At 43.9% G+C, this 24,455-nt stretch overlaps 1 protein-coding gene across 50 annotated transcripts in view; it reads right to left on the reverse strand.

Moving 5' to 3' along the window:
* Positions 1-5,725, reverse strand: part of LOC118379506 (zyxin-like) — a 31,364-nt gene extending 25,639 nt beyond the window's left edge. For 49 of the 50 annotated variants that reach the window (XR_008090695.1, XR_008090691.1, XR_008090687.1 and 46 more), the window contains exon 1: positions 5,560-5,725. The gene's annotated coding sequence lies outside the window, so the exon portion shown is untranslated. Of the gene's footprint in view, positions 1-4,987; positions 5,491-5,559 lie in introns of those variants that run through there. The other variant, XM_052494910.1, reaches the window with a different exon arrangement.
* Positions 5,726-24,455: the final 18,730 nt, after the last annotated feature.

Here is a 24,455-nt window from a genome sequence, read left to right on the forward strand (position 1 = left end):
TCTGAATACTTTTAGAATGCACTGTATATAACAACATTGATGGGTCCTAGTCAGTGTCTGAATACTTTTAGAATGCACTGTATATAACAACATTGATGGGTCCTAGTCAGTGTCTGAATACTTTTAGAATGCACTGTATATAACAACATTGATGGGTCCTAGTCAGTGTCTGAATACTTTTAGAATGCACTGTATATAACAACATTGATGGGTCCTAGTCAGTGTCTGAATACTTTTAGAATGCACTGTATATAACAACATTGATGGGTCCTAGTCAGTGTCTGAATACTTTTAGAATGCACTGTATATAACAACATTGATGGGTCCTAGTCAGTGTCTGAATACTTTTAGAATGCACTGTATATAACAACATTGATGGGTCCTAGTCAGTGTCTGAATACTTTTAGAATGCACTGTATATAACGACATTGATGGGTCCTAGTCAGCGTCTGAATACTTTTAGAATGCACTGTATATAACAACATTGATGGGTCCTAGTCAGTGTCTGAATACTTTTAGAATGCACTGTATATAACAACATTGATGGGTCCTAGTCAGTGTCTGAATACTTTTAGAATGCACTGTTTAGATTGATAGTCAGTGTCTGAATACTTTTAGAATGCACTGTATATAACAACATTGATGGGTCCTAGTCAGTGTCTGAATACTTTTAGAATGCACTGTATATAACAACATTGATGGGTCCTAGTCAGTGTCTGAATACTTTTGAATGCACTGTATAACAACATTGATGGGTTAGTCAGTGTCTGAATACTTTTAGAATGCACTGTATATAACAACATTGATGGGTCCTAGTCAGTGTCTGAATACTTTTAGAATGCACTGTATATAACAACATTGATGGGTCCTAGTCAGTGTCTGAATACTTTTAGAATGCACTGTATAACAACATTGATGGGTCCTAGTCAGTGTCTGAATACTTTTAGAATGCACTGTATATAACAACATTGATGGGTCCTAGTCAGTGTCTGAATACTTTTAGAATGCACTGTATATAACAACATTGATGGGTCCTAGTCAGTGTCTGAATACTTTTAGAATGCACTGTATATAACAACATTGATGGGTCCTAGTCAGTGTCTGAATACTTTTAGAATGCACTGTATATAACAACATTGATGGGTCCTAGTCAGTGTCTGAATACTTTTAGAATGCACTGTATATAACAACATTGATGGGTCCTAGTCAGTGTCTGAATACTTTTAGAATGCACTGTATATAACAACATTGATGGGTCCTAGTCAGTGTCTCACCGTTGGATCATTAACAAGCCTAATGGCTTATGTCTAGAAACATGCTTTCGTCCATCATGTGAAATGCTTTTGTTAGAGCAACAACATATTTAAGAACCATTGCCATAGTGATAATATAAATGGGTTTCCTCAGGCCTTGTTTGTTTTGGAAGGAAAAGCAATGCCCCAGAACTAGCATAGTACATGCTCCGATGTGGGCTTGTGATGCGGGTGACTGATTTATTTCGCTATGATCAGAATCAGCCCTTAGACGGGGAATGATTTACCACCCAGGCTTGACTATGTTACGCCATGTCAGTTTCATGAGAAACTTTACATAACTTCCTTCCCAGGGTTACCAGATTTCTGTGAAATATGACCTATAATTAATTTTATGAGTGAAAGTTATTTAATTTGTATTAAGTAGGTTAAATAGCAGCTTTTGTGTTGGAATGGTATGGGTGTACCCCAAGTACAGAATGGTGTGGTTGTACCCCAGCGACAGAATGGTGTGGTTGTACCCCAGCGACAGAATCGTGTGGTTGTACCCCAGTGACAGAATGGTATGGGTGTACCCCAAGGACAGAATGGTGTGGTTGCACCCCAGCGACAGAATGGTGTGGTTGTACCCCAGCGACAGAATGGTATGGGTGTACCCCAGGGACAGAATGGTGTGGTTGTACCCCAGCGACAGAATGGTGTGGTTGTACCCCAGCGACAGAATGGTGTGGTTGTACCCCAGCGACAGAATGGTGTGGTTGTACCCCAGCGACAGAATGGTGTGGGTGGTATATACGGTTCATTAAAAATATTAAGGCAAGTAGACGGCCGACTCTCAAGCTCAGACAATCAGCCAACATAACATCATGTTCTAGGAGTAAATAGCAGGCACCTTTTTAAAGGGTCTGTGTGATACATGTTGGTTGGTAGGTTTTTTTAACTGTTTTTTCTCCAATTCATGCTTTGGTCGCAAATACGAGTACAGGACGAGTTAACAGAATATGAACTTTAAAAAGTGAGATTTAAACTTGACAGTTACCTTAAGACACATTTCTTAAATAGTTTTTCAGTTTGAAATTGAGGTTTCCACATTGCATGTAGCTGTGACTTGGGGGCCTTGACACAAGTTCTGACAAGATAAAGACATCAACCGTGGGTGAAAGTATTCCTGAAATGCTGACTCAGGCCTCAACACAGGATGAAGAAAAAAACAGCGTAAGTAAGCTAACTGTTTGTTAGGATCCTCTGGAAAACACAGCGTTTTCTACATTTCACTCCTAACTTCGTACTTTAACAGTTAAAATGCTGACAGGAAGCCAAAGAGAGAAGATATCATATTTGCACTCACAAGCCCATTCAAAGTGAGCAACAAAAAGCCACAAACTGTTAAAAACTTTTCTATTTTCAAAATGGATTTACTGTTAAATAATGCAGAGAAGAGCAGGATGAAATATTAAAGGCAAATGACCAAAGGGGACATCAACCAATCTGGTTGCCCACCCTACCACAGCTTGCTACAGCCTGTAGGCTCGCTAGCTGTCTTATATTTCCAAGACCACACAAAGCAGTAAGTCCAACCTAGTAAGAGTCCAACGCTCCACTGACAAAGCGTTGGCTCCTCTCTGTGATGAAAGAGCCTGCATCAAGCAGAGCAGACCTCCCCTGTAATATCCTCAGTTAGACAGAAACCTGCTCTCCTTGGCCAATAGAACCCTGTTGAAACCTCTGCTAATGAGGGCCAGTGCATTGGATACCAGCAGACTGTTCAGTTGTGAGGGAAATATTACGAGGCTTTGATCTAAAGGCTTTCTATCTTTCTAGAGAGCCAGCGCTCTACACTAAGTGGAGGCAGAGAACTTGGCTTATTGGTTCTAGTGCTCATTTAAGAGTGTCTCATTATATTAGCCAACTGTAGAAAGCCCTGGGGATAATGCATGAGACGGTCACGGGACTGAGACATGCTCGGAGCAAACGTTCCTCATGGTGCCCCTGGAAATAGACCACCCGATTTGAGGAATTAAAAAAAACAAATACCGCTGTAAACGTCATCCTACATAAGTCAAGTGATTTTTTATGATGTATTATTTAATTCACTACTCAACCAACTGGAAAGGCATTGACAAAAAACACTCCCCACAGATTCCATGTGGCTGTAGACCTGGCTAATGGTTTTATATGGTGAGGTCAGCTGCAGGCTCCTCCCAGACAGTCCCCTAAGCCTAACTAAAGTAAACCATTGTGAAATTGGATCCAGAGATGATGAGACCCATGGTGAGAACATTTGGCACTTCAGTTGAATGACATCATCAACACCATGGTCTGCTTTTTCCTTTCCCTCCATCTCCAATCTGCTCCCCCTTTCTCTCCCTAAATCACTCCTACCTCAACACCCCCCCAAAGCTCCCTCCTATCATTTCAGTTGGATGACATGACCGCGGCCTGTATTTCATCATCTTAACTAGTTTTACAGCTTGGCTGTGAGGCGACATCATGTGTGCAGAGAGAGCGCTAAAACTCATACAAACCGTCTACTGTAAATAATAGCGCATAGCTTATCAAGTACGTTATGATTTCCACATGGTCGGTTGGTCTTCGGTCTACAAAGGAGGGTTAGAAGACAATTCATTTGGTAGAGGAGATGATATTTGAGATGGTATCAAGGCCCAGACATCGATTGAAGCATCTTTCTGTGTTGGATGCGGATGGATGAGACTATAACACTAAACACTTACAGTACACTGTTGTTTTACCACTGGCTGCGGGTCTGTAAGTGTTCACCTGAGAGAAACAACACCAACAATAGATACTGTGCCAGACCAATAAGAACACTAGTGACAAGCCAACACGCTGCTTGGGGGCGATCGCTTTGGAATCCAGATGAGGAGTAGAAAACAGGCAGAAGCACTTGATTCTGAAAGCCACTCTTGAACTAGGGCTGAGAATTGCCAGGGACGTCACGATACAATATTATCACAATAATTAGGTGACGATACTATATGTATTGCGATTCTCACGATTCTATATGTATCACGATGCGATACTGTGATTTTATTGCCACTCAATGTGCCAAACATGCTGCTCACCATACATCTACTGCAGAAGGACAAGAGAGAATCATGAGAAAACAAGTTTTGATCAGGCATGGAAATAAATGTGCTGAAAACAAATTGGCTCCTTATTTAAAAAGATTGAATTCAAGCTATGAAGGAAAAATTATTATTTGATAAAATTGCGATATTGTCAAAACGATACATTGTTCAAAAATAATATCCTGATATATAATTGTACCCCAAAACACACACACTATCTTGGACCCTAACACCTAACCCTATCCCCTAAAGTTACCATGACCAGAGCCCAAAATCAACAACAAAAATACTTCCCTACTAGCTCATCAGCACTGACGCCAGTGTTGTCCTCTCTAGCATGGCCAACATGCCTCTGATTAGCTATGGTAGGTCTGCTAAGCTCAAGACAGCTAAGAACACATAATATACAAAATATCCGACGATCATCAATGAATCATCCATGTAGTCATAGCTAGGTAAAGTCTATCTAACCCTGATTCAAGAGAATTGCAGTGTGTGTCAATCCGTATTGATAGCCCTGGTCTAGCATTCACCTGCATACAACCCAGAGTTGAAATAACTTCAAAACGGCAAAAATGTATATAATAGCTACATATAAAAGCGCTATCTGTCTAGACATGCTGGCTAGTTAGTTTGTGCACTCACCTATATTTTTGCTGGCTAGCAGCCTCCCTACAGTTGGTAGCTAGCCAGAGGTTGTAGAGGGCTAACGTTACTTCCTCGCCTCTCTACTTCGATGACACGGTTTATCGTTCTCAACCGGCCACTTTCTATTTATTCTTCAACGGCAGGTCTATCTGTACCCTAAATGGATGTTGCCATCACCCTTTCCCTGTATATTTTTAAAGGAATGTGAGATTTCTGTCTGGCTAATCAGCCAGCTAACTATTCCTCCTAAACTGTACTTCCGGTTACAGCCTCTGAATTTTTCTTTGTCGTGAGCGAGCGGGAATCTATCAAAAGCTGTAAAAGTGTAAATGCGCCCCTTGCACAAGGACTGCTCAGTGGACTAAAAAGCGGAACACCCGCCCCGGTAGATGAGTAATAATCGTACCAGGCACTTTGCTATTGTTCTTTCATACATCTTCTTAACTGTTGAAACTCTGCAATGCACCAAAACTATATATCACATAATCTGATTATAGCGTTGCTTAGACTGAAATGATAAGGCTACAAAATATTTAATAACTCATAATCAGTGTAACATCTGTTCTTACCTATGTGTGCAGTTGGGAGAGCAAACTATTACCCTCCCCTACAGTATCTCTATTCCTTCTCCTTTTCCCTAGCTGTAGATCCAAACCCACACAGAAAGAAAGTGTGCTGGTTAACTTTCCTCTACCCCCCTCTCTCTCAGTTCCCCTACAGCTGTTAGATCCCCCTCTCTCTCTCCTCCCCTCCTCTCTCTCTCTCTCTCTCTCCTCCCCCTCTCCATGGAAAAGGAATGACACCATCCTTCCAAACAAGTTCTTTCTCGTTGGACTTTCTCTCAGGATGTGTATATTACTATGTAAACACCACCTCTCTCTTTCTCATCCTGTATGTTCATAAACTGCTGTGAGGCAGTAGCCCCTGTCTTTCCTCTCTGTTTCTCCCTGTCTCACTCTCTCTCTGCATTCCTGCAACATTCTTCATTCTATGACATCAACACTGCCTGCCTTTCCTTGTAAGGTCAGAGAGAGAGGGAACGAGGGAGGGAGGAGAGAGAGGGAGGGGAGAGAGGGAGGGGAGAGAGGGAGGAGAGAGAGGGAGGGGAGAGAGGGAGGGGGAAGGGAGGGGGGGGGAGGGAGGAGAGAGAGGGAGGGGAGAGAGGGAGGAGAGAGAGGGAGGGGAGAGAGGGAGGGGAGAGAGGGAGGGGAGAGAGGGAGGGGAGAGAGGGAGGAGAGAGAGGGAGGGGAGAGAGGGAGGAGAGAGAGGGAGGGGAGAGAGGGAGGGGAGAGAGGGAGGGGAGAGAGGGAGGGGAGAGAGGGAATGAGAGAGAGGGAGGAGAGAGATACTGGAGGTAGAGGCTTGATTAGGTACAGACACTAAAATGGTTGGGGGACACAAGGGAAAGAGAAAGGCCACATCACATAGTGCTGTTGCACTCGCTGAAAGCCCTGATCCTGTCCTGGTGTAAAAGGCATTTCCATGCAGTTTGGTTCAGGTATCACATACATGCATAACCATTATTTCATTGAAATATAAAGTAATACATTGCTGTGGCTCTGTTACTCAGTTTGATTGAGTGAAAAAAAAGGACATGGTACCTCATAGACCCTAACTGTTCCTACTGACATGAGGATGTGAGCCTAACCCTAACCCACAGTAATATCACAACCACGGAGAATGACCCCTCCCATCCTGCACATCTGCTACCTCTGACACGGCTTCCCTATCACACACACGTTATGTTTTCTATCCTCGTGGGGACCTAAAATTCATTTTCATTCAAAATCATATTTTCCCTAACCATAAACCTTAACCCATAACCCTAAACCTAACCACTTACCCAAACCCTAACCACTAACCCCTTACCCAAACCTAACTCCTAAACCTAACGACTAACGCCTTACCCAAACCCTAAACCTAACTCCTAAACCTAACCACTAACCCCTTACCCAAACCTAACGACTAACCCCTTACCCAAACCCTAAACCTAACCACTAACCCCTTACCCAAACCTAACTCCTAAAACTAACAACTAACCCCTTACCCAAACCTAACTCCTAAGCTTAAAATAGCCTTTGTCCTCATGGGGACATGGGAAATGTCCCCATAAGGTAGACTTTTCCTTGTTTCACTGTCCTTGTGGGGGATTTTAGATCCCCACATGAAGAACCAATACACACACACACACCTTTTGACCTCACCTTCCAGCGTCTTAGTTATCGTGCTTTCAGGTGTGTTTTACAGCTGGTACAGGAATGCGTTGTACACCTTATAGTAGTTCCTTGTTCTATTATCACTGATGCGCTCTTTGCTGTCTGTCACACACTAGGGGCTAGGTAGTTTGATTCTCTTTTAGCCCACAATAGGGCTAATCTTCCAAGAATCCAGTGTGACAAGTCAACAAGCAGCACTTTAACTTGTGTTATTTTATATAGTAGTATGTGGCGGGATTATAATGTATGCTGTTGTGTTATACATTGTAGTGTTGTAAAGTGTTGTGTTGTGTAACCCACCACTCTTAGGGCTAATCCATGAACCAGAGGGTGTGGTCATGGGGATCCTTGGGGTGTGGTCATGGGATTGCCTATTGTCCCTTATGGAAACTTTCCAGGCCCTCCCCACTTCCATTAGGAAAATAATGCAGTGTTTCCATACATAGCATTCCACTGGTGCAGGCCTGAGAAATCTGTCCCTCCCAGCGTATCACTAGATGGTCATGCCAGAAAGAAGCATGTCAGCTATTTGATCGTTATTTAAGGTTAGGGACAGGTCATGCAATCCTATTTGTAGTTATACACCACTAGCCATACTCTCCAGCATGGCTAGATAGAGACATCCTGTTCTCATTTGTAGTTTGTTTTTCTTACCATGTGACCTGACCAGGAACAATTCCTATTGCCTATATGTAGGCCCCAGTTTCTCTAGGTCAGAAATATCTCTGGGCTCACAAGGAGGTTGTAGTTGGAGTCAGGCAGTGGTAGGGCAGCTGTGGGGTCCTGCAGCCTGCATGGAGGTGAGCCTAAAACCACAGAAGAGTGTCAGAATCACAGCCAGACAGGCTGGAATGTCACCAAACCCGGTATGAAAAGTCTGCCCCTCCCCCTCACGTTTTTTTCTCTCTCTTCCCTTCTTTTTTCTCACACTCACTATTTTTCCTTCTCCCTGTCTCATTCAATTATTACCTCTTTTCCCAAATCTCTATATTCTACCACTTAGTTTCTTTCTTTCTTCTCCTTCAATCACTCCTTCTCTCTTCCCCACCTTCTCCCTCCCTATACCTCTCTCTCTGCTCCAGTGAGTCATTACCTGTTCCTATCTTGGTGCAGAGTTAAAATCCTGATCCTGCTCTGCATCCAGGGCTGATTCATGACGTGATGAAAGAGGCACACACACACACGTACACACACACACACACACACACACACACACACACACACACACACACACACACACACACACACACACACACACACACACACACACACACACACACACACTGAACTGAGTGAGGGAGCCAACATTCTATATTACTCAAACACTGTATTTCTACCTCCCTGGCACCAACACAGACCATCTCAAATTCACCGTAAGTCTACAGAGCCATTTCTACACAATGTTCACTGAACTCTCTGTGATTTCAAAACATCTATAGTATATGCACTACCATTCTAAAGTTTAGGGTCACTTAGAAATGTCCTTGTTTTTGAAAGAAAGGCAAAACATTTTGTCCATTAAAATAGCATCAAATTGATCAGAAATACAGTGTAGACATTGTTAATGTTGTAAATGACTATTGTAGCTGGAAACGGATCTCGTACAACGCTGTGTACTACTCCCTTCACAGAACAGCTCAAACTGGCTCTAACCAGAATAGAAAAAGTGGGAGGCCCCGGTGCACAACTAAGCAAGAGGACAAGTACATTAGAGTGTCTAGTTTGAAACAGACGCCTCAATCAAGGTGAGACCCAGATGCAGATGGTTGGAGTCTTACAATGTTTATTAATCCAAAGGGGTAGGCAAGAAAATGGTCCTGGACAGGAAAAAAGGTCAAACCCGATTAGAGTCCAGGAGGTACAGAGTGGCAGACACGCTCGGGGTCATGGCTGGCGGGTACAAAGTCCAGAAACAGGCAAGGGTCAAAACCGGGAGGACTAGAAAAAGGAGAATGCAAAAAGCTGTAGAACGGGAAAACCACTGGTTGACTTGGAAACATACAAGACGAACATTGCCCTCAGCAATGACATATCCCAGAAAGGTGATGGTAGAGTGGCGGAACTCAGCTTTCACAAACAGTTGGTTCTCCAGGAGGCGCTGAAGGACCTGTCTGACATGAAGAACATGTTCTTGTGCAGATCGGGGAAAAAACAGGATGTTGTCAAGGTAGACGAACACAAACCGGTTAAGCATGTCCCGGAGCACATCGTTAACCAAAGCCTGGAAAACAGGGCCGCCAGAGAGTCCAAACGGCTTAACCTGGTACTCATAATGTCCACTGGCTGTGTTGAAGGCTGTCTTCCACTCATCCCCCTCGCGTATCCGAACCTGGTGGTAGGCATTTGGAAGGTCCAACTTGGAAAATACGGTGGCCACCTGGAGAGGTTCAAACGCAGAGGAGAGGTATTGGGTAACGATACTTGACAGTAATGTCATTAAGTCCCGGGTAGTCAATGCACGGACGCAGGGTCTTGTCCTTCGAGATGCAGACAGACGGACGGCCCCACTACATCCATGGGCACAGAGAGAGGCTGAGTGGGAATACCAAGCTATCATGGCATCCATAAGATTTTCATCAGCCCAGAGTCAATGAGCACTCAGAGAGACTTAGATTGGTCTCCCCACAGCACAAGAGCAAAAAGGTGTGTGCGGGTGATGGGAATTAGGGAACTCCCAGTCTGACTCACCATAGTACTGGTACCCACTAGAGACAGGGGTTTCCTAATAGGGCAGGTAGCTATACAATGTCCTGCCCCGCTACAGTGCAGACAATAGTTATTATTCATCCTCTGTGAGCGCTCCCAAACTGATAGCCTAGTTCTTCCCAACTGCATAGGCTCAGGAGTATCCAAGTCACCCGTCCGTAGATTCACGAGAGAGTTCTTGTGGCTTCGACTCCTCTCGGAAGAGCAGGGACCAGGATTCTCCGAATATTGCTCCGCAGGAGGTAAGCGGGGCTCTCTGGGAGCCGGGATAGGCTGTACAATCTCACCACAGATTGTTTTTTTCCCCAGAGGTGGCAGGCAGCCTCTGAGCTAACTCCCTGATTTGCTCAATAATAGCCTTTAACCCATGGTTGTGGCGTACCGTCAAGGACCTGAGCCCTTCCAAAAGGCCCTGTACCAACTCCTCATGTCTCCCAATTGTGGCTCCTTGCAGGGAGACAGCGTGGCGGAGCTCGTCCAAATCTGCTGGGTCTGTCATGGCCAGTTCGTACTATCATGACACAAGGCGAGACCCAGATGCAGACACTGGATGCAGATGGTTGGAGTCTTACAATGTTTATTAATCCAAAGGGGTAGGCAAGAGAATGGTCGTGGACAGGAAAAAAGGTCAAAAAGAATGAGGGTGAGAGTCGAGAGAGAGAGAGAGAGAGAGAGAGAGAGAGAGAGAGAGAGAATGAGGTTAAGAGTAAAGAGAGAGAGAGAATGAGGGTAAGAGTAAAGAGAGAGAATGAGGGTAAGAGTAGAGAGGGAGAGAGAGAATGAGGGTAAGAGTAAAGAGAGAGAATGAGAGTAGAGAGAGAGAATGAGGGTGAGAGTCGAGAGAGAGAGAGAGAGAGAGAGAGAGAGAGAATGAGGTTAAGAGTAAAGAGAGAGAGAATGAGGTTAAGAGTAAAGAGAGAGAGAATGCGGCTAAGAGTAGAGAGAGAGAGAGAATGAGAGTAAGAGTAGAGAGAGCGGGAGAGAATGAGCGTAAGAGTAGAGAGAGAGCGAGAGCGAGATAATGAGGGTAGGAGTAGAGAGGGAGAGAGAGAATGAGGATAAGAGTAGAGGGAGAGAGAGAATGAGGGTAAGAGTAGAGAGAGGCCAAACCACGACCAACAACATTGGACACTCTATGGAACAAAATTCCTTCACTATATTATCCTGGAATATCCAAGGCCTGAGGTCATCTGCCTTTGGCCTAAAGAGCAGAAACCCGGACTTCACCAAAGAAATCGGTAATACAGACATTGTCATCCTGCAAGAAACCTGGTATAGAGGAGACGGACCCACTGGTTGCCCTCTAGGTTACAGAGAGCTGGTAGTCCCATCCACCAAACTACCAGGTGTGAAACAGGGAAGGGACTCAGGGGGTATGCTAATTTGGTATAGAGCAGACCTAACTCACTCCATTAAATTAATCAAAACAGGAACATTCTACATTTGGCTAGAAATTCAAAAGGAAATTATCCTAACAGAGAAAAATGTCCTCCTGTGTGCTACCTATATCCCCCCACTAGAATCCCCATATTTTAATGAAGACAGCTTCTCCATCCTGGAGGGGGAAATCAATAATTTCCAGGCCCAGGGACATGTACTAGTCTGTGGTGACCTCAATGCCAGAACCGGACAAGAACCTGACACCCTCAGCACACAGGGGGACAAACACCTGCCTGGAGCTAACAGCATTCCCTCCCACATATGCCCCCCTAGACACAACTATGACAACATAACCAACAAAAACGGGTCACAACTCCTGCAGCTCTGTCACACGCTGGGTATGTACATAGTCAACGGTAGGCTTCGAGGGGACTCCTATGGTAGGTACACCTATAGCTCATCTCTTGGCAGTAGTACTGTAGACTACTTTATCACTGACCTCAACCCAGAGTCTCTCAGAGCGTTCAAAGTCAGCCCACTGACACCCCTATCAGACCACAGCAAAATCACAGTCTACTTAAACAGAGAAATACTCAATCATGAGGCATCAAAGCCAAAGGAACTGAGTAACATTAAGAAATGCTATAGATGGAAGGAATGCAGTTTGGAAACCTACCAAAAAACAATTAGGCAACAACAAATTCAATCCCTTTTAGACAAGTTTCTGGGTAAAACGTTCCACTGTAATAGTGAAGGTGTAAACTTGGCAGTAGAAAATCTTAACAGTACATATTTGACCTCTCAGCTTCCCTATCAAATCTAAAAATCTCAAATAGAAAACTGAAGAAAATTAACAATAATGACAAATGGTTTGATGAAGAATGCAAAAATCTAAGAATGAAATTGAGAAACCTGTCCAACCAAAAACATAGAGACCCGGAAAACCTGAATCTTCGCCTTCACTATGGTGAATCACTAAAACAATACAGAAATACACTACGGAAAAAGAAGGAACAGCATGTCAGAAATCAGCTCAATGCAATTGAATAATCCATAGACTCTAACCACTTCTGGGAAAATTGGAAAACACTAAACAAACAACAACACGAAGAATTATCTATCCAAAATGGAGATGTATGGGTAAACCACTTCTCCAATCTTTTTGGCTCTATAACAAAGAATAAAGAGCAAAAACATATACATGATCAAATACAGATCTTAGAATCAACTATTAAAGACTACCAGAACCCACTGGATTCTCCAATTACATTGAATGAGTTACAGGACAAAATAAAAACCCTCCAACCCAAAAAGGCCTGTGGTGTTGATGGTATCCTCAATGAAATGATCAAATATACAGACAACAAATTCCAATTGGCTATACTAAAACTCTTTAACATCATACTTAGCTCTGGCATCTTCCCCAATATTTGGAACCAAGGACTGATCACCCCAATCCACAAAATTGGAGACAAATTTGACCCCAATAACTACCGTGGAATATGTGTCAACAGTAACCTTGGGAAAATCCTCTGCATTATTATTAACAGCAGACTCGTACATTTCTTCAATGAAAACAATGTACTGAGCAAATGTCAAATTGGCTTTTTACCAAATTACCGTACAACAGACCATGTATTCACCCTGCACACCCTAATTGACAACCAAACAAACCAAAACAAAGGCAAAGTCTTCTCATGCTTTGTTGATTTCAAAAAAGCCTTCGACTCAATCTGGCATGAGGGTCTGCTATACAAATTGATGGAAAGTGGTGTTGGGGGTAAAACATACAACATTATAAAATCCATGTACACAAACAACAAGTGTGTGGTTAAAATTGGCAAAAAACACACACATTTCTTCACACAGGGTCGTGGGGTTAGACAGGGATGCAGCTTAAGCCCCACCCTCTTCAACATATATATCAACGAATTGGCGCGGGCACTAGAAAAGTCTGCAGCACCCGGCCTCCCCCTGCTAGAATCCGAAGTCAAATGTCTGCTGTTTGTTGATGATCTGGTGCTTCTGTCACCAACCAAGGAGGGCCTACAGCAGCACCTAGATCTTATGCACAGATTCTGTCAGACCTGGGCCCTAACAGTAAATCTCAGTAAGACCAAAATAATGGTGTTCCAAAAAAGGTCCAGTCACCAGGACCACAAATACAAATTCAATCTAGACACTGTTGCCCTAGAGCACACAAAAACTATACATACCTTGGTCTAAACATCAGCGCCACAGGTAACTTCCACAAAGCTGTGAACGATCTGAGAGACAAGGCAAGAAGGGCATTCTATGCCATCAAAAGAAACATACATTTCAACATACCAATTAGGATTTGGCTAAAAATACTTGAATCAGTCATAGAGCCCATTGCCCTTTATGGTTGTGAGGTCTGGGGTCCGCTCACCAACCAAGACTTCACAAAATGGGACAAACACCAAATTGAGACTCTGCACGCAGAATTCTGCAAAAATATCCTCCGTGTACAACGTAGAACACCAAATAATGCATGCAGAGCAGAATTAGGCCGATACCCACTAATTATCAAAATCCAGAAAAGAGCTGTTAAATTCTACAACCACCTAAAAGGAAGCGATTCACAAACCTTCCATAACAAAGCCATCACCTACAGAGAGATGAACCTGGAGAAGAGTCCCAACCAAATCATGAGAAAACAAAAAGATAATTACTGAACACATTGGAAAGAATTAACAAAAAAAACTGAGCAAACTAGAATGCTATTTGGCCCTACACAGAGAGTACACAGCGGCAGAATACCTGACCACTGTGACTGACCCAAAATTAAGGAAAGCTTTGACTATGTACAGACTCAGTGAGCATAGCCTTGCTATTGAGAAAGGCCGCCGTAGGCAGACATGGCTCTCAAGAGAAGACAGGCTATGTGCTCACTGCCCACAAAATGAGGTGGAAACTGAGCTGCACTTCCTAACCTTCTGCCCAATGTATGACCATATTAGAGAGACATATTTCCCTCAGATTACACAGATCCACAAAGAATTCGAAAACAAATCCAATTTTGAAAAACTCCCATATCTACTGGGTGAAATTCCACAGTGTGCCATCACAGCAGCAAGATTTGTGACCTGTTGCCACGAGAAAAGGGCAACCAGTGAAGAACAAACACCATTGTAAATACAACCCATATTTATGCTTATTTATTTTATCTTGTGTCCTTTAACCATTTGTACATTGTTAAAACACTGTATATATATATAATATTACATTTGTAATGTCTTTACTGTTTTGAAACTTCTGTATGTGTAATGTTTACTGTTAATTTTTGTTGTTTTTCACTTTATATATTCACTTTGTATGTTGTCTACCTCACTTGCTTTGGCAATGTTAACACGTTTCCCATGCCAATAAAGCCCTTGAATTGAATTGAATTGAATTGAATGAGGTTAAGAGTAAAGAGAGAGAGAGAATGAGGGTAAGAGGAGAGAGAGAGAATGAGGGTAAGAGTAGAGAGAGAATGAGAGTAAGATTAGAGAGTGAGAGAGAGATGAGGGTAAGAGTAAAGAGAGAGAGATGAGGGTAAGAGGAGAAAGGGAGAGAGTAAAAAGAGAGAGAGAGAGAGAGAGAATGAGGGTAAGAGGAGAGGGAGAGAGAGAGAAAATGATACTGAATTATAGAAGAGAACTGGGATCTCTTAACACACACAGAGACCTTGAGACTTACTCACGTGACATGAGTTATGTGTGCTTTCCGCCCACTGCCATGTGTCCTGTCTATTAGAGCTGTCTGGTGTGGGCCAGCCTGTTTAATATATCTCCTCGAAGACCTTTACACACATCACACATACTGCGTGCCCACATTGACATTTACATGAATCACATTCATCACACTCAAACATTCCACATTTACGAGGTGAAAACCAACCTACATTGCACCCAGACTCATACAATCCTATTTCCATTAGCATGGCCAGGCAAAACAGAACAGCTTATCAGACATAAACAGCCTCTTTCCCCAATAACACAACAACTTCCCCTCTTTCTCTCACTGTCCTCCTTCCTCTCCTCTCTCTCTCTCTCTCTCTCTCTCTCTCTCTCTCTCTCTCTCTCTTTCACTCTCTTTCACTCTCTCTCTTTCACACCTTCCCCTCTGACCCTACTACAAGTTCTCCTTCCCCTCCCATCTTCCTCTCTCCCTCACAAGGGCTGTTTTCGTCCTTCTTTTCCCTCTCCAAATGGTGGTGTGAGGTTAAATCCAGAGGAGGCTGGTGGGAGGAGCTTTGGTGTGACGGGCTCATTGTAATGGCTGTATTGGAATCGATGGAACGATATCAAACACATCAAACATTTGGAAACCACACGTTTGACTCGGTTCCACTTATTCCTTTCCAGCCATTACAATTAAGCCATCCTCCTGTAGCTCCCCCCACCAGCCTCCTCTGGATACATCAGAGCCTAACGACAAACCTCCCTCCTCCCACCACCAGCACCACATGTGACACACACACACTCACTCACTCTGTCCTCAGGACACATACAGTGAGCGAGAACAGGGAGATAAGATGGAGAGAGAGTGTAAGGAATGGTGATGGAGAGAAGGAGAGAGAGTAAGGGATAGTGATAGAGAGAAGGAGAGAGAGTAAGGGATAGTGATAGAGAGAAGGAGAGAGAGTAAGGGATAGTGATAGAGAGAAGGAGAGAGAGTAAGGGATAGTGATAGAGAGAAGGAGAGAGAGTAAGGGATAGTGATAGAGAGAAGGAGAGAGAGTAAGGGATAGTGATAGAGAGAAGGAGAGAGAGAGTAAGGAATGGTGATGGAGAGAAGGAGAGAGAGTAAGGGATAGTGATAGAGAGAAGGAGGGAGAGTAAGGAATGGTGATGGAGAGAAGGAGAGAGAGTAAGGGATAGTGATGGAGAGAAGGAGAGAGAGTAAGGGATGGTGATAGAGAGAAGGAGAGAGAGTAAGGAATGGTGATGGAGAGAAGGAGAGAGAGTAAGGGATAGTGATAGAGAGAAGGAGAGAGAGTAAGGGATAGTGATAGAGAGAAGGAGAGAGAGTAAGGGATAGTGATAGAGAGAAGGAGAGAGAGTAAGGGATAGTGATAGAGAGAAGGATAGAGAGTAAGGGATAGTGATAGAGAGAAGGAGAGAGAGTAAAGGATGGTGATAGAGAGAAGGAGAGAGAGTAAGGGATAGTGATAGAGAGAAGGAGAGAGAGTAAGGGATAGTGATAGAGAGAAGGAGAGAGAGTAAGGGATAGTGATAGAGAGAAGGAGAGAGAGTAAGGGATGGTGATAGAGAGAAGGAGAGAGAGTAAGGGATAGTGATAGAGAGAAGGAGAGAGAGTAAAGGATGGTGATAGAGAGAAGGAGAGAGAGTAAGGGATAGTGATAGAGAGAAGGAGAGAGAGTAAGGGATAGTGATAGAGAGAAGGATAGAGAGTAAGGGATAGTGATAGAGAGGAGAGAGTAATGGATAGTGATAGAGAGAGTAAGGGATAGTGATAGAGAGAAGGAGAGAGAATAAGGGATAGTGATAGAGAGAAGAAGAGAGAGTAAGGGATAGAGATAAAGAGAAGAAAAGAGAGTAAGGGATAGTGATAGAGAGAAGGATAGAGAGTAAGGGATAGTGATAGAGAGGAGAGAGTAATGGATAGTGATAGAGAGAGTAAGGGATAGTGATAGAGAGAAGGAGAGAGAATAAGGGATAGTGATAGAGAGAAGAAGAGAGAGTAAGGGATAGTGATAGAGAGAAGGAGAGAGAGTAAGGGATAGTGATAGAGAGAAGGATAGAGAGTAAGGGATAGTGATAGAGAGGAGAGAGTAATGGATAGTGATAGAGAGAGTAAGGGATAGTGATAGAGAGAAGGAGAGAGAATAAGGGATAGTGATAGAGAGAAGAAGAGAGAGTAAGGGATAGAGATAAAGAGAAGAAAAGAGAGTAAGGGATAGTGATAGAGAGAAGGATAGAGAGTAAGGAATGGTGATGGAGAGAAAGTGAAACAGAGAGGGAGATAATTTACTAGTTTCAACTGACCTGAGCCCTTGGACCGTGCCCCAGGACTACCTGACATGATTACTCCTTACTGTCCCCAGTCCACCCGACCGTGCTGCTGCTCCAGTTTCAACTGTTCTGCCTTATTATTATTCGACCATGCTGGTCATTTATGAACGTTTGAACATCTTGGCCATGTTCTGTTATAATCTCCACCCGGCACAGCCAGAAGAGGACTGGCCACCCCACATAGCCTGGTTCCTCTCTAGGTCTCTTCCTAGGTTTTGGCCTTTCTAGGGAGTTTTCCTAGCCACCGTGCTTCTACACCTGCATTGCTTGCTGTTTGGGGTTTTAGGCTGGGTTTCTGTACAGCACTTTGAGATATCAGCTGATGTACGAAGGGCTTTATAAATACATTTGATTTGAAGCCTTGTATTCCCATTGTACTGTTAATCTTTGATTTCAACAAGTCATATCTAAAATGAATGAACACATTGTCTTAAAACATGAAAGCAGTCAAGAAAATCCCCTTCCATCAGTTGATGGAGAGAGACAGCGAGATACGTGAGTGATTTGGTTTGGATGTTAAGAAATACGCAGCACTCAAATGCAATCCATTATCATTCAACATCAGCAACATCACAAACAGCACATATAACAGTCAGATTAACTGGAATGGCAACATGGCAACCAATGATTAGAAGCATGTTGCACGCTGCTCTAAACAGGAAGCACGCTGAAAGACTGTTACAACTGTCGCTCCACACAGGATCAATAAGACTGACAGGTATGTGGAAGTCATCTGTGTTGGATGTTGCAGAGCCAGTTGCAATGTCACTCAGTGTGTTTTAACCTTTGCTGTGTTAACCATGCAGGTGGAATATCTCATCCTTCTGTGTGTGTGTGTGTGTGTGTGTGTGTGTGTGTGTGTGTGTGTGTGTGTGTGTGTGTGTGTGTGTGTGTGTGTGTGTGTGTGTGTGTGTGTGTGTGTGTGTGTGTGTGTGTGTGTGTGTGTGTGTGTGTGTGATGGCCATTTTTGCGTGGGCAAATGCATCACAGGTGAGATTATTGTCAAGTCTTTGTTCCCTCTGTGGCTGACCTTGCCTCACAGTGACAGCAGCCATGTCGTACTGTAGATCACAGCACTGTCACAGCAATGTTTGGGTGCATGTTCCGCCACCAGCAGGATTAAACACATGATATATCCTACATTGAGAGAGAGTGAGAGAACAAGATGGAGGTATAAAGGAAGAGTCACAAGCACTTATCGACAAAGAGACACAGACTGATGGAGAGATAACGGGAGATTAAGAGAGGAGAAAGAGAGGATAAAGGTCTCAGAGGTGTGACCTGGAGGGGAAAGGAAAGAGACTGACAGAGAGGAGTCAGAAACACTATCTTACAAACAAAGAGACACAGACTGATGGAGAGATAATGGGAGATTAAGAGAGGAGAAAGAGAGGATAAAGGTCTCAGAGGTGTGACCTGGAGGGGAAAGGAAAGAGACTGACAGAGAGGAGTCAGAAACACTATCTTACAAACAAAGAGACACAGACTGATGGAGAGATAACGGGAGATTAAAGAGAGGAGAAAGAGAGGATAAAGGTCTCAGAGGTGTGACCTGGAGGGGAAAGGAAAGAGACTGACAGAGAGGAGTCAGAAACACTATCTTACAAACAAAGAGACACAGACTGATGGAGAGATAACGGGAGATTAAGAGAGGAGAAAGAGAGGATAAAGGTCTCAGAGGTGTGACCTGGAGGGGAAAGGAAAGAGACTGACAGAGAGGAGTCAGAAACACTATCTTACAAACAAAGAGACACAGACTGATGGAGAGATAACGGGAGATTAAGAGAGGAGAAAGAGAGGATAAAGGTCTCAGAGGTGTGACCTGGAGGGGAAAGGAAAGAGACTGACAGAGAGGAGTCAGAAACACTATCTTACAAACAAAGAGAGACAGAGTGATGGACAGACAGGGAGAGAGAGACAAACACTATGTTGAAACACTAAAACAATCAAGATATACACGAAGAAAAAGAAGGAACAGGAGTTCAGAAAACAGCTCATTGAAAAATCCATGGATTCAAATCACTTCTGGAAAAATTGGAACACACTAAACAAACAACAACACGAAGAGCTATCTATCAAAAATGGAGATGTATGGATAAACCACTTCTCCAACCTTTTCAGTCATTTAAAACGTCTTTACGCTAGGGGGCAGTATTTTGAGGTTTGGATGACAAACGTGTCCAAAGTAAACTACATGTTACTCAGGCCCAGAAGCTAGGATATGCATATAATTGGTAGATTTGGATAGAAAACACTCTGAAGTTTCTAAAACTGTTAAAATAATGTCTGTTTAGTATAACAGAGCTGATATGGCAGGTGAAAACCAGAGGAAAATCCATCCAGGAAATGGGATTGTTTTTTATGTGAGTGGTTTTATATTGAAAGCCTATTGACTATGTAAGTGGTTAGGGCCCAGATTGCAGTTCCTATGGCTTGGACTAGATGTCAACAGTCTTTAGACATGGTTTCAGGCTTGTTTTCTGAAAAATTAAGAAAAATTAGACCTTTTGGCCAGTGGATTACTGAACAAAACGCGCAAACAAAACTGAGTTTTTGGGATATGAAGAGGGACGTTATCGAACAAAACAACCATTTATTGTGTAGCTGGGACCCTGATTGCAACCAGATGAAGATCTTCAAAGGTAAGTGATTTATTTTATCGCTATTTCTGACTTTCGTGACTCCTCTACTTGGTTGGAAAATGTTTGTATGCTTTTGTAAGCGGGGCGCTGTCCCCAGCATGGTATGCTTTCTCTGTAAAGCCTTTTTGAAATCTGACAAATCGGCTGGATTAACAAGAAGTTAACCTTTTTTTATTTATCCAATTGTTAGTAGCTACTATCTTGTCTCATCGCTACAACTCCCGTACAGACACGAAGGTCGAAAGTCGTGCGTCCTCCGATACACAACCCAACCAAGCCGCACTGCTTCTTAACACAGCGTGCATCCAACCCAGAAGCACCAATGTGTTGGAGGAAACACTGTGCACCTGGCAACCTTGGTTAGCGTGCACTGCGCCTGGCACGCCACAGGAGTCGCTGGTGCGCGATGAGACAAGGATATCCCTACCGGCCAAACCCTTCCTAACCTGGACAATGCCAGGCCAATTGTGCATCGCCCCACGGACCTCCCGGTCGAGGACAGTTACGACTGAGCCTGGGCACGAACCCAGTGTCTCTGGTGGCACAGCTGACACTGCATTGCAGCACCCTTAACCACTGCTCCACCCGGGAGGCCCAAGAAGTTAATCTTTTAACCGATGTATAACACCTGTATTTTCATGAATGTTTAGTATTACTATTTCTGTAATTTGAATTTGGCACTCTGCACTTTCACCAGATGTTGTCAAGGTGGGTCGCCTCCTTGGCCAAAGAGGATAACAAGAACCAAGAGCAAAAACATATACGTGATCATTTACTAAACTTAGAACCAGCTATTAAAGACCACCAGAACACACTGGATTCCAACATTTCCTCAGTGACAGCAATGTCCTGAGCAAATGTCTAATTGGCATCTACTGTCTACTGTTTGCAGATGATCTGGTGCTTCTGTCCCCAACCAAGGAGGGCCTACAGTAGCATCTAGATCTTCTGCACAGATTCTGTCAGACTTGGGCCCTGACAGTAAATGTCAGAAATCTAAGACTAAAATAATGGTGTTCCAAAAAGGTCCAGTAGCCAAGACAGCAAATACAAATTCTGTCTAGACACTTGCCCTAGAGGACATAAAGAATTACACCTACCTTGGCCTAAACATTAACACCACAGGTAACTTCCACAAGGCTGTGAATGATCTAAAAGACAAGGCCAGAAGGCTTTCTATGCCATCACAAGGAACATAAAACATCCCAATACTTCAATCAGTTATCGAACCCATTGGTTGTGAGGTCTGGGGTCCACTCACCAACCAGTAAGCATAGCCTTGCTATTGAGGGAGGCCGCCATAGGCACACCTGGCTCTCGAGAAAAGACATGTGCCCATGTCCCACAAAATGAGGTGGAAACTGAGTTACACTTCCTAACCTCCTGCCAACTGTATGACCACATTAAAGACACATATTTCCCACAGATCAAACAGACCCGTAAAGAATTAGAAAACAAATCAAACATGAATAAACTCCAATATCTGTTAGGTGAAATTCCACAGTGCGCAATCACAGCAGCAAGATTTGTGGCCCGTTGCCATAAGAAAAGGGCAACCAGAGGAGCACAAACACCTTTGTAAATACAACCTATATTTATCTATTTATTTATTTTCCCTTTCATACTTCAACTACTTGCACATTGTTACAACACTGTACTTAGCCAATATTATAACATTTGAAATGTGTAATGTTTACTGTTATTTTTTTATTGTTTATTTAACTTTTGTTTATTATCTATTTCACTTGCTATGGCAATGTAAGCATATGTTTCCCATGCCAATGAAGCCCTTTGAATTGAATTGAGAGCGAGAGAGAGAGACATCACGTCTAACTCCTACATTATTCACCCCCTGGTGGTCACCTTGTGACATCACATTTAACTCCTACCTTATTCACCCCTCCTTCACTCACGCTGCCAAACTTACCCTAGTAAAACTGACTATCCTACCGATCCTCGACTTCGGCGATGTCATCTACAAAATAGCTTCCAATACTCTACTCAGCAAACTGGATGCAGTTTATCCCAGTGCCGTTTTGTTACTAAAGCACCTTATACCACCCACCACTGCGACCTGTATGCTCTAGTCGGCCGGTCCTCGCTACATATTCGTCGCCAGACCCACTGGCTCCAGGTCATCTACAAGTCCATGCTAGGTAAAGCTCCGCCTTATCTCAGTTCACTGGTCACGATGTCAATACCCACCCGTAGCACGCGCTCCAGCAGGTGTATCTCACTGACCATCCCTAAAGCCAACACCTCATTTGGCCGCCTTTCCTTCCAGTTCTCTGCTGCCTGTGACTGGAACGAATTGCAAAAATCGCTGAAGTTGGAGACTCTTATCTCCCTCGCCAACTTTAAACATCTGCTATCTGAGCAGCTAACCGATCGCTGCAGCTGTACATAGTCCATCGGTAAATAGCCCACCCAATTTACCTACCTCATCCCCATACTGTTTTTATTTATTTACTTTTCTGCTCTTTTGCACACCAGTATCTCTACCTGCACATTTACTTGATCATTTATCACTCCAGTGTTAATCTGCCAAATTGTAATTATTCGCTTACCTCCTCATGCCTTTTGCATACAATGTATATAGACTATTTTTTTTATTTTTTCCACTGTGTTATTGACTTGTTTATTGTTTACTCCATGTGTAACTCTGTGTTGTTGTTTGTGTCACACTGCTTTGCTTTATCTTGGCCAGGTCGCAGTTGTAAATGAGAACATGTTCTCAACTAGCCTACCTGGTTAAATAAAGGTGAAAAAACCCACACAAAAAAACCCTGGTGGTCACCTTGTGACATCACATTTAACTCCTACCTTATTCACCCCCTAGTGGTCACCTTGTGACATCACGTCTAACTCCTACCTTATTCACCCCCTGGTGGTGATCTTGTGAAATCACATTTAACTCCTACCTTATTCACCCCCTGGTGGTCGCCTTGTGACATCACATCCAACTCCTACCTTATTCACCCCCTAGTGGTCACCTTGTGACATCACGTCTAACTCCTACCTTATTCACCCCCTGGTGGTGATCTTGTGAAATCACATTTAACTCCTACCTTATTCACCCCCTGGTGGTCACCTTGTGACATCACATTTAACTCCTACCTTATTCACCCCCTAGTGGTCACCTTGTGACATCACATCTAACCCCAACCTTCCTCCATCTAGCAGTTCACATTACCCTCTACTGTAAATTGGTTGTCTCTACTGTACACTAACCCTCTCTCCCTCCTTCCCTCTTTCCTTCCCTCTCTCCTCCTTCCTTCTGTGGCTCAGTTGGTAGAGCATGGCGCTTGTAACGCCAGGGTAGTGGGTTCGATCCCTCGGGACCACCCATACGTAGAATGTATGCACACATGACTGTAAGTCGCTTTGGATAAAAGCCTCAGCTAAATGGCATATATTATTATTATTATATTATTCCCTCTTTCCTTTCCCCCTCCTCCTCCTCCTTCCCTCTCTCCTCCTTCCCTCTCCTCCCTCATCCCTCTTTCCTTCCCTCTCCTCCCCTCTCCTCCCTCTCCTCCTCTCCTCCCTCCCTCCCTCCCCCTCCCTCCCTCCCTCCCTCCCTCCCTCCCTCCCTTCCTCCCTCCCTCCCTCCCTCCCTCCCCTCTCTCTCCTTCCCTCTCTCCTCCTTCCCTCTCTCCCTCCATCCCTCTCTCCTTCCCTCTCTCCTTCCCTCTCTCTCTCCATCGCTCTCTCCCTCCTTCCCTCTCTCCGTCCCTCTCTCTCTCCCTCCTTCCCTCTTTCCTTCCCTCTCTCCTCCATCCCTCTTTCCTTCCCTCTCTTCTACCTCTCTCCCTCCATCCCTCCTGGAATACTAATTTGAGTGTCTCGTCTTCACCTCTGCTCAGCCTTCCATGACTCAAAGCATCCCCCGCTCTTTTTCACTACCTCCCCCATCTGCCTCCCTCATGCTCTCTGTCTCCATCTGTCCCTCCCCGTCTCTCTCCTCCCTGTCTGCCTTCTTCAGTGTGTGTGAACTCAAGGAAACATGATTGACCATGCCTGCTGCTTGTGCCAGCCCTGCGTCATTTGGCAGACAAACCCTTATAGAAACAGAAACAGCCCATCATAAATATATAGTCCCTCTAGAGAGGGAAGGAGAGGTGGAGGGTAGGAGAGAGAAGTGGTGAGAGGGAGAGAGAGAGATGGAAAGGGAGGGAGAGGTGGAGGGTGGGAGAGAGTAGGTACACCTATAGCTCATCTCTTGTCAGTAGTACTGTAGACTACTTTATTACTGACCTCAACCCAGAGTCTCTCAGAGCGTTCACAGTCAGCCTACTGACACCCCTATCAGATCACAGCAAAATCACAGTCTATTTGAACAGAGCAATAATCAAGCATGAGGCATCAAAGCCAAAGGAACTGAATACTATTAAGAAATGCTTTAGATGGAAGGAATGTAGTGTGGAAATATACCAAAAGACAATTAGGCAATAACAAATTAAATTCCTTTCAGACAATT

Source organism: Oncorhynchus keta, chromosome 34 (assembly GCF_023373465.1).
Source record: "Oncorhynchus keta strain PuntledgeMale-10-30-2019 chromosome 34, Oket_V2, whole genome shotgun sequence".
Classification (NCBI taxonomy): domain Eukaryota; kingdom Metazoa; phylum Chordata; class Actinopteri; order Salmoniformes; family Salmonidae; genus Oncorhynchus; species Oncorhynchus keta.